Here is a 13,903-nt window from a genome sequence, read left to right on the forward strand (position 1 = left end):
AACTCCCTCTCAGACATACTGACTTCAAAGCCTGACCTCCTGAACCTCACATCTGCAATGACCAATGAGAAGGAAAGAGGGGGCCAGAGCAGAGGCCGGAGCTTTGTGGCCGGTTTGATTGTTCTGCTTTTTAGGAGTAATGTAGGTTTCCAGAAAAGCAAGCACAGGGATGAGGCAGTTACATCAGTGTTTCTCAAACTTCAGCATGTATTAGAACTAACTGCAGGGTGTGTGAAAACACAGGGTGCTGGCATCTTGCACAGGGTGTCTGAGTCAGCAGGTCTGGGATGGGGCCCAGGAATTTGCATTTCTAACAAGTTCCTAGGCAATGCTGAGGCTGATGGTCCAAGGACCATACTTTGAAAAACACTGATGAATTTCTTCTGATCCTCAGTGTCATCTCATGAGCTCGGCGTTTTCTCCATTTTATAGTGGAGAAAACCAAGATCAGAGAACATGGCTGACTCACCCAATATCATACTGTTGAAGCTGGGTCTTGAATCAAGTTGGTCTGACACCGAAGCCTATGCTTTCTCTACCTCACCATGTGACATGAGGTGTGGGCAGTTATTCTCTGCCAGGCACAGAGCTACGGGCCAGAGGCATAAGGAAGGTCAGGGCTCTGTCGTGGGCTGGAGTGTGCAGGTGGAGAAGATGTGAGGGAGACTTCCCTGGAGAAGAGAAGGCCCTCCTACTGGTTCCTACCATCTTCTCTCCTAGTTCACCAAGTGCCCTACCTGCCCTGCATTCACAGCCACTGAGTCTGACTAGGTCACATCCCTGACACTTCCTTCATTAGCTTCCCAGTTCCTGCTCCCTGTAAGGCCCCATCAGCCTCTACAAGCTCACTTCCCCCAAAGCTTCAGTCACCTTAAGTTCTTGTCCACCCCCAAAAGTGACATGCTTTCTCCAGCTTGCTGTGCTGTGTTCAGGTTTCCATCTGACTGGGATGCCCAGCCCCTTCTTGTCCTGGAACACCCCTCCTTGTCCTGGAAGACTCGGCAGCCCTGACCACCATCCCTCAGTCCCACCACTGTGGGTTATGTGCTCCTCCTGTACCTTCTCGAGAATACCTGGCTTACCTCTTTCATAATACTTGTGTACATTTTTGGGTAATTATATATTTACCAATCTATTTCTCCTACACTAAATTTCTAGTCTAAACCAACTTTTATCTCTAAGTCCTCAGGGGCTATTACAGTATATGGTACAGAGTGGTGGGGCAGTGGTCCCAAAACTTAGCTGCACATTAGAATCACCTGAGGATCTTTTTAAAATTCTGAAGCCCAGGCCACACTCCAGACCAATTAAATCACAGTCTCTGAAGATGAGATAGGATATCAGCATTTTTTTCAACTCTCCCCAGGTGATTCCAGTGCGCAGACAAGCTTAGGAAGCACTGAAGTAGTTTCAGGATTCAGGATGGATGGATGGATGGTTGGATGAATGGGTGGATAATCAAGTTGAAGTTTGAATAAGAGAGTACCAGGCAGAGAGAGGTAGAAGATTTTCAATAAAAAGTAACAGCATAAGCAAAAGTTCAGGAATTTGAATTTTATGCCATAGGTAGATGGAAATCATTGCAAGATTATAAGTGGAAGGGTGAAACAAACAAATATGTTTTTTAGGCCACTTGGCAACTGTGAGATCTTATTGGAGCGGGGAGAGGCTGGAGGCAGAAAAAAAGTGAGTTTTCTGCTTCACCCTCCTTCTAAAGACTGGCCTCTGGGAGGCTGCTGAACTTTCCAGAGATGCAGCCCAAGTGAAGCTTGATTGTGGGAGCACTTGTGGCTACTGGGGCGGGGGTGGCAGCTTGTCATCTCCAGCTGCTGTGAAACTAGGACTCAAATCCAGGTTTTTCTGCCTCTGAGTCTCATAACTCTTTATACTTCAAATTATCAGCCCCTCCAGGTGGCTTCTGACTCCATAACCTGCTGTGAAAGTAAAACTTGACAAACTCAAACGCAAAAGCGAGCAGACATTAGATCATCAGCGGCCACTAATAATCAAAGCTGAACCTACCAGTTAAACAATTAGCTCTGGGGATCAAACTGCAAAGAAAAGCAATGATGAAGCCATCAATTATACTCTCCAGTTTTATCTTCTAGTTAATGATCCATCCATCAGCTCTCTGATGCTCTAGTGGTTATCCTCTGCATTGGGTTTCCCTGGGTCCCCCAGGAGGCTGCCCACCCTGCTGCACTCCATTTTACCTGAAACCAGGTTGTCCTCTGGCCAGTGTCTTTACTTCTCCCCATTCCCCAGACTAGTGATGGAGGTGGGGAGAAATGTGTGAACTGGAGTCGAAGGACTTCACACACTTGGTCTTCTCCTTTCCCAACCACACATAGAGAAGGTCCCAAGCATTCACCTGGGAGGACTAATCAGACCCCATGCATCTGGTCTGTTTTTTATCTTTTTTCCCTGTTCTTCCCCTCCTCGTAAAATTTTCTCTCTCCCTTCTCCTTTTTTGTTTATTATTCCTCCCACCCCCTTTCCTTTTCCCCTGCCACCACCTTCTTAAGCTTATGACCACTTCTCTCCCATTTGTCTACCTGTTAGCTTCCTGCCCCAGGGATACCACACTCAGATTTTGCCCTGGGCAGGAGCACCTAGCCCGGAAGGAAAGTAAGGACTGAGCTTGCTAAGCCCAGCACCTGCAGAACTACAGCCTCCCAGAGGGTGTGTCTTCTGATAGATACAAAGGCACTGGATGGGCTGGCTACCTCAGAGTTCTTCGTATTCTTTCTGTATCTTTCTCCTCTGTTCTGGAGCAATGCAGTGGGGTGGACAGAGCATGGGCTCTGGAGTCACCTCTGATCAAATCCTGGCTCTGTCATTTACTGGTTCTGTAAACTTGACTATGTTATTTGTCCTCTCTGAGCTTCAGTTTCCTCATCTGTGCCCACCTCCTTGGTTGTTAGCTCTAAATGCCTAGAAAGGCATTCAGCATAGTGAACACAGAACACAGTCTTGAATGTTGACTCAACCACTTATCAGCCATGTGACCTCACTATCTAACCTCCCGAAGTCCCAATTTCCTAACCTCTTCCATGGGTGATAACAGGACCAAACTGGTAGGGTTGTGAAGATAAACGAGATAACTCAGGGAAAGTACTTAGCACCTGGACACATAGTAAGCATGCAGCAATTGCAAATTGTATGCTCTGTTTGATGTTATATATTATTCGCACACTACCTAGTACATGGTAGCTGCTTTCTGTAGCCAGCCTCCAAGATCGCACCAGGGATCCTCACCTTCTGGAATTTATATCCTCGTGTAGTTTACTCCCAGACTGAATCACAGCTAGTTTGTGTGAATATCGTGCAAGTGACAGTGTGTGACTTCCAGGGCCAAGTCATAAAAACCGTCTGAGCTTCCACTTCACCTTGAATCACTTGCTCCAGGGGGTGTCAGTCTCCAATGCCATGAGATCAGGCAAGCAGCTGTGGAGAGGCCCCCATGGACAGGCACTGAGGCCCCCTGTGAACATCCAGCACAAACTTGCCAGCCGTTTTAATGCACCACCTCTGAAGTGAGTCCCTGAGATGGCTGCAGGCCTGGCCGACATCTCATGGCCATGTGATGGGAGACCTGGAGCCAGAACTGCCCAGCCACACCAAATTCTTGACCCATACAAACGGTATTGTTTTTTTAAGCCACTCATTTATTCTGCAGCAATAGATACCTAATACAGTGCTTTTAAAAGAAAGTCTTCTCTCCCAAGTGAGAAACAACAGGTTGGCATGTCCGTCTGCAAAGCCACGCAGTCTAGCATGTGACCAGCAGGGAGCGCCATTGGACCATTTTCTTATCTGGCATTTTTTTTTTTCCCTCGAGCAGTGGGCGCACCTGGGTCTGGCCAGAGGAAATGCCAGACCTCCCAGGAAACAGGCCAGCCACCTCAGGCCCCTGCTCCCTGTGGACAGAGCTGATGGCAGTCACTGGGGAACAACCAGGCCCAAGAATAGGCTCAGAGTAGATCCCTTGCCCGTGTAGCTAGCAAGCCCAGAGAACGGCTCAGAACCCTGCTTCTCCCGCTTCACAGCTTTAAAGCAAATTCTGGGCAGGCTTGAATACAACTCCCCTGTGGCCAGAAAAGCTCCCGTTCTTGGACTTGAGCAAAGACCCTGGTCACGGGTGCTGTGGCCACGAGGCACCACCGGGGAAGGGTTTGTATGTCTTGTCCAAGTGACTCATTCGCCCCTGAGAAGAAAGGGCCAAAGAGAGCCTAGCCCGAGTGACAGGCCTTGCTCCTCTGCTGTGCTGGCGCGCCGCAGCCCTCCCCCCTCGCCAGTGAGCACACCTCATGGTCAGCCTATGAGAAAGTCCTGCTGCAAGAGGGCAGGTGACACTGTCCTTGTGCCCGAGGTGTTGGGACCCCTCATCACATATTTGCAGACCCAGGCCCAGCCTCAAGGAGTACGGGCCTGTCAGCTGGGTCTGCCCCAGCCATAGAAGAGCTGGAAACCAGGGACCAGCCAGCCAGCCAGCCTGAGAGAGGGCCCGCAAGCTGGAGACAGCTGGGGTCAGAGTGCAGCTCCCTAGTTCCTGCTGGGAGGTGAGAGATGGGTTGGACAGCTAAGCACCCCTCCTTGCTCTCCTCATCCTTCAGAAAGAACAGAGAGTCCTGATGGCCCTCATCTCCTCTGAGGCTGAGACTCGGGGTATCAAAGGCCTTCCTGGTTCTTCTGCTACATCTTCCTGACCCTGGAGAGGCAGAGCTTTGTGGGGGAGGGTAGAAAGGGCTAGAACATATCCTGGATGCTTTGCCTCATTCCTTGTTGGTGATGGAGTCAAGGTAGGGGCTGGGGGTGAGAGGGTGAAGTAATATTATACGTTGCTTTTATTTCTCCTTCTTATTGCAGGGTGTTATTTTTAATTCTTTGAAATTATGCACATAGATAGGTGTTAATAATTATGAGCTTCAACACTGTAAAGGGGCACATGATGGTTAATTTTATGTGTCAACTTGACAGGGCTAAGGGATGCCTAGATAGCTGGTTTCTGGTTGTGTCTGTGAGGGTGTTTCTGGAAGGGATTAGCATTTGAATCAGTAGATCAGTAGTAGACTGAGTAAAGAAGATCCACCCTCACCAGTGTGGGCGGGCATCATCCAATCCCTTGCGGGCCTGAATAGAACAAAAAAGGCGAAGGAAGGGCAATTCCCTCTCTCTCCTTGAGCTGGGACATCCATCTTCTGTCCTCAGACATCAGAGCTCCTGGTTCTCAGGCCTTTAGACTTGGACTGAATGATACCACCAGCTGCCCTGGCTCTCCAGCTTGCAAATGGCATAGCTCAGCCTCCATAATCACATGATCCAATTCCCATAACAAATCTCTTGTATATCTACATATATCCTATTGGTTCTGTTTCTCTGGAGAACCTTGACTAATACAAAGCATTAAAATGGTTATAAAAGAGAGTCATTGGGTTTGATTGTGTTGAGAAGCACTGCCATAGAGGGATTGATTATTGCCTCAGCTCGTCCCTTGACAATTCAGTTGTATAAGAGGCACTCGTTTCTTAGGCTCCAAAATGATGCTATCGGTTAGCCTTATGCAGCTCTGATTAGAAAAGGTAGAGATAGTACTTTAACCTTTAACCAGATACACATTTTGAGCCTATCCTTGTATCAGCCCCATTGTTAAGACACTGTGATAGCTATTCCTTATTAGGTGTCTACTAAGTTTAGGTGCCTTCATTCTGCAGGTGAAATAGCTACAGCTCAGAAAGGTGAAACACCTTGCCCTAGGAAGCTCAGCTAGCAAGTAATGGAAGAGATCATCCTGCTTGATCTGAAGGCTGTGTTTATCACACCAAGCCCTGGTGCTTTTAAGAACAAACTTGCACTTGACAGGTGCTATAGGTTGCATATTTGTACCCCTCCAAAATTCATATATGAAATCTAGTCCCCAATATGATGGTATTAGGAGGTGAGGCCTTTGGGATGAGCATATGTCATTAGGGTGGAGTCTACCTGAATGGGATTAGTGCCTTACAAAAGAGATCCCAGAGAGCTCTGTTGCCCCTTCCACCTCGTGAGGACACAGCAAGAAGGCAGCCATCTATGAGCCAGAAGCAGGCTCTTGCCAGACACCAGACCTGCCGTCTCCTTGATCTTGGACTTTCCAGCTTCCAGAAGTGTGAGAAATAAAATTTTATTGTTTAAGCTACCCACTCTGTGGTATTCTTGTTATAGGAGCCCAAATGGACTAAGAAGACACCAGCTTCCAACATGTTTGGGGAAGCCCCCAGTTGACAAGAAGTGTGGTTCCGTAGTTATTGTCACAAAGTATCCCAAAGCTGATCTTCTCCATCCTGAATGTTGCACTGGGACCCTCACCCTCGCCAGATCTCAGTCCCAGCAGTGAGAGAAAGTCCAGTCCCTGCGAAGATCTGTGATTAGATGACTGAACCCGCTCTCTGCCCAGTGAGTTGCTTTCCCTCTCCAGATATGCCACGTTGTTATTGTACAAGAGCATATGTTGTAATATTTGATAGAGTTAATCATGTTCGTTCCTTTCGTTTTCAGAATTTTCCTGTCACACAGCAGGCACTCAATAAATTTTTTAAAAAATTTATTTTATATTTAAGTATAGTTGATTTACAATGTGTTAGTTTCAAGTGTACAGCAAAGTGATTCAGTTACACATATACATATTGTATATCTATTCTTTTTCAGATTCTTTTCCTCTATAGGTTATTACAGAGTATTGAGAAGAATTCCCTGTGCTATACAGTAGGTCCTTATTAGTTATTTATTTTATATATAGTAGTGTGTATATGTTAATCCCAACCTCCTAATTTATCCCTCCCCTGCACCTTTCCCCTTTGGTAACCATAAGTTTGTTTTCTAAGTCTGTGAGTCTGTTTCTGTTTTGTAAATAAGTTCCTTTGTAACATTTTTTAGATTCCATATATAAGCGATATCAATATGATATTTGTCTTTCTCTCACTTCACTTAGTATGATAATCTCTAGGCCCATCCATGTTGCTACAAATGGCATTATTTCATTCCTTTTTTATGGCTGAGTGATATTCCATTGTATATATGTACCACATCTTCTGTCAGTGGACATTTATGTTGCTTCCATGTCTTGGCCATTGTAAATAGTGCTGTAATGAGCATAGGGGTGCATGTCTCTTTTCGAATTATGGTTTTCTCCGGATATATGCCCAGGAGTGGGATTGCTGGATCATATGGTAGTTCTATTTTCACTTTTTTAAGGAACCTCCATACTGTTCTCCATAGTGGCTGTACCAGTTTACATTCCCACCAACAGTGTAGAAGGGTTCCCTTTTCTCCACACACTCTCCAGTGTTTATTGTTTATAGACTTTTTGATGATGGCCATTCTGACTGGTGTGAGGTGATAACTCATTGTAGTTTTTTTTTTTAATAAATAAATATTTATTTATTTATTTATTTTTGGCAGTGTTGGGTCTTCATTGCTGTGCACAGGCTTTCTCTAGTTGCAGCGAGTGAAGGCTACTCTTCATTACAGTGCGAGGGTTTCTCATTGCAGTGGCTTCTCTTGTTGCGGAGCACGGGTTCTAGGCATGCGGGCTTCAGTAGTTGTGGTACTTGGGCTCAGTAGTTGTAGCTTGTGGGCTCTAGAGCACAGGCTCAGTAGTTGTGGCACACAGGCTTAGTTGCTCCGCGGCATGTGGGATCTTCCTGGATCAGGGCTCAAACCCGTGTACCCTGCATTGGCAGGCGGATTCTTAACCACTGCACCACCAGGGAAGTCCCTCATTCCCTGCATCAGCAGGCACACTCTCAACCACTGCGCCACCAGGGAAGCCCCCTCATTGTAGTTTTGATTTGCATTTCTCTAATAATTAGCGATGTTGAGCATCTTTTCATGTGAATATATATTTTTTAAAATTAGTTTATTTTTGGCTGCATTGGGTCTTCGTTGCTGCGCGCGGGCTTTCTCTAGTTACGGTGAGCGGGGGCTACTCTTCGTTGTTGTGCGTGGGCTTCTCATTGCGGTGGCTTCTCTTGTTGCAGAGCACGGGCTCTAGGTGCACAGGCTTCAGTAGTTATGGCTCACGGGCTTCAGTAGTTGTGGCTCGTGGGGTTTAGAGCACAGACTCAGTAGCTGTGGTGTACGGGCTTAGTTCCTCCGCAGAATGTGGGATCTTCCCGGACCAGGGCTCGAACCCATGTCCCCTGCATTGGCAGGAAGGTTCTTAACCACTGTGCCACCAGGGAAGCCCCAATGGGAATATTTTTATAAATGAATGCTTCAAGGGTGTTATGGTCGTGGTGGCATGATAAAACTAAATAGATAAAAACAAATGGTGCCATAGGAATATATTCATTCAACAAATAATGACTGAGCACCTGCTACATGTAAGGCATTGTGCTAAGTGCTATGGAAGATCCTAAAGTAAGTGAGCAACAGATACCTTCCCCAGGTACCAAATGTAAAGTACTTTATAAAACAACCCTTGTCTTCATCTCTACTTTCAAGGCACACAGAATGAAGTAGAGACCTGCGTCAACCAGCTGGATGAGGCGTATAGAAACTGAAGCTCAATACAATTCTAGGTTGTTATTTAGGTAGAAATGCACAGCAGCATGCAAAATGGAGAGTGTTCTGAAATCATGGAGACGTTGGGGTGCTTCCTTCTGCCCTAGGGAAGAAAGTGGGGAGCTCTGAGAATCAGAGTGGTAGGCTTTGAGGAGAAGCTGGACACATGTGTTTAGGAATATGACCCAAAAAGGAGCTCCCGAGATTATCCACGTGAGGTTGATGAATGCCTCCACCCCAGGGATACTCACCTTTCCAATCCCTAGTCTTGTCAGGGTGCTCTTACCTGCTGTAGGTAAGAGCAAAGGCAATCAGCGGAGGCTCCATCAGCCCGCGATGAAGAGGACCCCCAAAGAAAAATGTTTAGAAAACCGTATGGGCCCCCTCTATGTGAACAGTCTGTCAGAAATGTCTGCCTCCTTACAAAGAAACAAACTAGTCCCAACGTATCTTAATAGCTACACGAGCTTCTGCTCAGTCAGGAAATTGATTTTCTGTTCTCTCCTGACTCCTTCTGGACAGTGGAACTCAGTTATCAAGCTTTACTTCCTGGTCTCCCAGTAACCCTATTTGGTGAAATTAGAGTTAGGAGTTTAATTCATTGTAGTGCAAAGCCCATGAGATTGCCTTTATGGTTTCAAGACCTCTGCTAGGAAACAGAATTCTGCCATCTCTATTCCTCTTCCAAAAATTGACAGAAAGGTGGGGCGGGGTGGTGGAGTGGGCTGGGGTGGGAATCAGCCTGGGGGTCAGCACAGCTCTCCTGAGTTCTGTGCCCCCTCCACCCTGAACTGCTATGCTTTGAGCCCTTTCAGGGCTAGATATCTATCAGCCTATTCTGTGAAGCTTGACTGGCACCTATCTTCAAAAAAAAAAAAAAAGAGTGACTATTAGATTTCTCGTCCATGCTGTATAAAAATAAAGTGACGAACTGAGCCAAAACACAAATAAATAGCTGACATTCTTCAGGCACCTCCCAAGTGGGATGCAGTTTACATGCGGCATCTAATATAAGCCTACCCTCGGCCAGCTGCATGGGTACATGACCCACGTAGTTCACAGGGGCCCACTCTTAGGAGGGCCCCTGCACTTGGTTTACTGCTCTGCTGTTGTTGTCATCTTGAGATTCTTAATGTTTTCTGAGCAAGGAATTTTCGTTTTGCACTGTACCCTGCAAATTATATAACCAGTTCTATCCTCACCGTAACTGTTGTTTGGTAGGTATTGTTGATCCTAGGGAAACCAATGTTCAGAGTGGGTTCAGAACGTCACCCAAGTTCATACAGATGGAAAATGGCAGATCTGGGATTTGAAGCCAGGTCCCTGCTGCCAACCCCAAATCCATGCTCTGTTGATTCAGTGGTGCTACCCTCCTGACTTGGTTGTCTAATTCAAGTCAGCCCATCTCTCTAAATTAGGATATTAATTCTGGACACTACAGGTTAAAGTGCATTAGCAGGTGGGTTTTTCCCCTTACTCATCAAGATAATTACTTTAGAACTCTAAATAGTTCTAAATGTATAGTATTTATTTTCCGACAAAATGTTTTCCAGCAGAATCTGCCAAATTCTGTTTTTGAAACCTAGGCAATCTTTTTATCCTCATACACTTTTAAAATGGCATTACAGATGTCAACATGAAGAACACTTGCTCTATAACAAAATTACATTTCTTTCCAAGATGTAGTGATTTAATAATTAAAACAATAACCATGAAATATAAATACACGGTATTCATAAATAAATTAAATTGGATTGTGGCTTCTAAGAGCCAATTATCATGTAAAATATCTCTGTTGCTTGAAATAATATGAGAGCAGAATATCAATTCTGACATTCTCTATAGGCCATTGTTATAAATTGCTAGAATGGTCTAATAGGTTATGGAGTTTTATTGAGGTTTGAGATGGTCCTTAAAATATTCATTATGTGTTAGAAATTAGTTGTCTTGATTGATTTTAGTTATAATTCAATTATATGTTTACAGCATGGGAGAAGGAGGGGTGCTGTAGAACTGAGAAGAAAAGTCTGTTCTACGTATGAAATAATAGGAACTAAGACAGTGGCACCATGATTAAGAAGTTCAGACAAACCTAGATTTGAATCCCAGTTTCACCACTTTCTAGCTGTGTGACCTTGAACAATTTATTTAAATTCTCAAATGTCTTCATCTATAGAAAAGGGTTGTAGGCTTCCCTGGTGGCGCAGCGGTTGAGAGTCCGCCTGCCGATGCAGGGGACGCGGGTTCGCGCCCCGGTCCGGGAAGATCCCACGTGCCGCGGAGCGGCTGGGCCCTTGAGTCATGGCCGCTGAGCCTGCGCGTCCGGAGCCTGTGCTCCGCAACGGGAGAGGCCACAACAGTGAGAGGCCCGCGTACCGCAAAAAAAAAAAAAAGGGTTGTAATGAGGAATAAATTAGATAACGCATAAGGCACAGAGCACAAAACACTCAGCAAGCCCTAAAATAAATGCTAATTCTTATGATTTCTGCTGCCACAAAGGGGGGATTGAAGGGTTTGGGAATACAGCCCTTTCCTACCTCAGTTATTATGCATCAACTGAAATCTTAAGGGCCATAACAATTTCTACAGCAATAATTTGAAGCATTAGTGGGATAACTCAGTGGTGTGCTGGTATGTGGCAGGGAGAGTCAGGGAGCCCGGATTTGTAGTGCTTCCTGTTTCCATGGTGTAAATACTCCATCAAGCTACCAAAGCTTTGCTGCTGAACGTGGAGTTGGGAAGAGATGCAGGGCACTCACTTCTCAAGAACTGCTGTGACCTGGTTCCACGCCCACTGGGAAACCATGGGTTCCAGTTTTGGCTCTGCAGCAATCAAATTGCATGACCCTGGGCAATTCCCACCATCGCTGGGCCTCAGCTTCTTCATCTGTAGTAGTACCTATCTGGCATGCCTCATAGGGTGGGTGACAATGAAGTAAATAAAGGACATGAAAAACTATTGAACCTGTGAAACAGTGGAGAGTAAATTGTCAGTAGTGTTGATGCACAGGCTCCTGTAATTACAGAGGGAGCTTTGTCTGATTTTAAGGTCCCAGGACCGGCAATTCCTTTGTCTTTTGATCTGCTGCTCAGCTGGGCACTGGAGCTCCTGGTTTATTTACCTTAATCTTTTTTTTTTCTTCTCTCTGACCATTTAGCTTATAATGGTTATCTGCACAATTAACATAATAAAGCAAGTTTGTTAGGCTCTTTCAAGCCCTAGGGAACAAAGACTGGCTCCAGTTTCTTGAGGCCTACTGTGATCTGAGAAGGAGGTTGAGAAACTGCAAAGCTGTGCCCCACCCACCCTTGGAGCTCAGGAACAAGGGTTCCTTGTCCTTCAGGACCAATGGCTGTCCTGGTGACCTGATCACCTTGTTTTCCCCTTAGTTCCCGACTCTAGTCCCCCTGACAGTCAAGAAACTCTCTCTTGGACTTCCCTGGTGGCGCAGTGGTTAAGAATCCGCCTGCCAATGCAGGGGACATGGGTTCGAGCCCTGGTCTGCGAAGATCCCACATGCCACGGAGCAGCTAAGCCAGTGTGCCACAACTACTGAGCCTGTGCTCTAGAGCCCGTGCTCCACAACAAGAGAAGCCACTGCAATGAGAATCCCATGCGCTGCAAGGAAGAGTAGCCCCCACTTGCCCCAAGTAGAGAAAGCCCACGCATGGGCAGCAACAAAGACCCAATGCAGCCAAAAATAAATAAATTTATAAAATAATAATATTTTTTTTAAAACCTCTCTTTGTGTTTTATCTACTCTTGATGGCCCCTCACTGTGGCCTCTTCTGCTTCAACTACAATGAAAAACAGTGAGTGTCATGGTAGAAGCATGAGTCAGACTGCGGGGCCCAGATCTCAGTGGCACTGGGGACTTCCGTTGAGCTGGTTGTGTAACATTTCTGAGCTTCATTCTCTTTGTAACTGGAGGGAAGGGGGCAGGGCACAACCTTTAAAAGAATGACATAGCCCAAGGACATGACATAAACTGATTAGAACCAAATAGGTCCAAGATGGCAGACAGTTGACTTCTACTAGACCTTGACCCTGAGTATACACTCACTGTAACACATCAGCAAGCTAAATGACACACCCACAGGTGCCATGACAGTTCCAAGGCTGACCATAAAGGTCAAAAATTAGCGGTTGGGCTTCCCTGGTGGTGCAGTGGTTGAGAGTCCGCCTGCCGATGCAGGGGACACGGGTTCGTGCCCCGGTCCGGGAAGATCCCACATGCCGCGGAGCGGCTAGGCCTGTGAGCCATGGCCGCTGAGCCTGCGCGTCCAGAGCCTGTGCTCCGCAACGGGAGAGGCCATAACAGTGAGAGGCCTGCTTACCGCAAAAAAAAAAAAAAAAAAAAAAAAAAATTAGGCGGTGGCCCAATTTCTGGAAATCCCCACCCCTTCCCCAAAATAGCTGGAATACTCCTCCCACTCATTAGCCTATGAAATTACCCACCCCTATAAAAACTGACAACCCCATACCCTGGTACCACTCTCACCTTCTGAGATGGCTCACAGTCTGTCTGTGGAGGGTGTTTCTCTCTAAATAAATCCACTTCTTACCTATCACTTTGTCTCTCACTGAATTCTTTCTGTGATGAGCAATCAAGAGCCCGAGCTTCATTAAGTCCTGAGACCAGGTGTCTGATCTAAATTAAAAGACCATAGGTTCAAGTCCCAATCTGGGTTTTGGTTGGGTTCGAGTCCCGGCGCTTGGGTTCAAGTCCCAATCTGAGTTGCACAGTTTCATCTTCATCTGCAGAATGGCGATCATAGCGCCTACCTCATAGGGCTAGTATGACATTCAAAGAGTCAGAACATGTAAAGCGTTTAGAGGAGTGTCTGGTGCATCGGTCCTTTCTGACAGCCGTCCTGCTTCTACACCATCTACCTGTGGTCTCCCCATCAAGCCTGGGCTCTGATTAGGTCTCTTTGCCACAGTCCAGTGTAGTGTTTCTCATGGATGGAGAGCTCTCACAGGCCCTCTCTCATCTGCCTAAATGTGGCTGCCATTGGCTACGAAGCACTTTCACAAGACACAAAACAGGGCACATTGCTGGTGAGGAGCCTCCTGTCATCTGAGGGGGGCTGTGGCTGTGCAGACACCCTGAGTCTCTTGGCTTCTCTCCTATACAGCAAGCAGGCCTTTCTGAACATCTAAGAGGAAGAGACATCACCCATAAGCATATTCAAGAAGACATATTCTGTGGCTGGGTAAAGGAAGGTCCCGAGGATTATAATCAGAGGAAAATACAGGGAAGTTTGCTTACTTTTTCATCAGTGGATCTTTCAGAGGTTTGTCCTTGAACTAAAAAGTTAGTCTTCAAAGGCTGTGCTGGTTGTCAACCTTTTCTGG

The 13,903-nt window shown here is 46.3% G+C and overlaps 1 protein-coding gene across 1 annotated transcript in view; it reads left to right on the plus strand.

Moving 5' to 3' along the window:
• The window catches only part of LBH (LBH regulator of WNT signaling pathway), an 87,821-nt gene that overhangs the window by 1,175 nt on the left and 72,743 nt on the right, over nucleotides 1–13,903 (plus strand). Inside the window, exon 3 of the mRNA XM_055089095.1 lies at nucleotides 6,205–6,435. The gene's annotated coding sequence lies outside the window, so the exon portion shown is untranslated. The remainder of the gene's footprint in view (nucleotides 1–6,204; nucleotides 6,436–13,903) is intronic.

The sequence above is a fragment of the Physeter macrocephalus genome, chromosome 12 (genome assembly GCF_002837175.3).
Source record: "Physeter macrocephalus isolate SW-GA chromosome 12, ASM283717v5, whole genome shotgun sequence".
NCBI lineage: Eukaryota > Metazoa > Chordata > Mammalia > Artiodactyla > Physeteridae > Physeter > Physeter macrocephalus.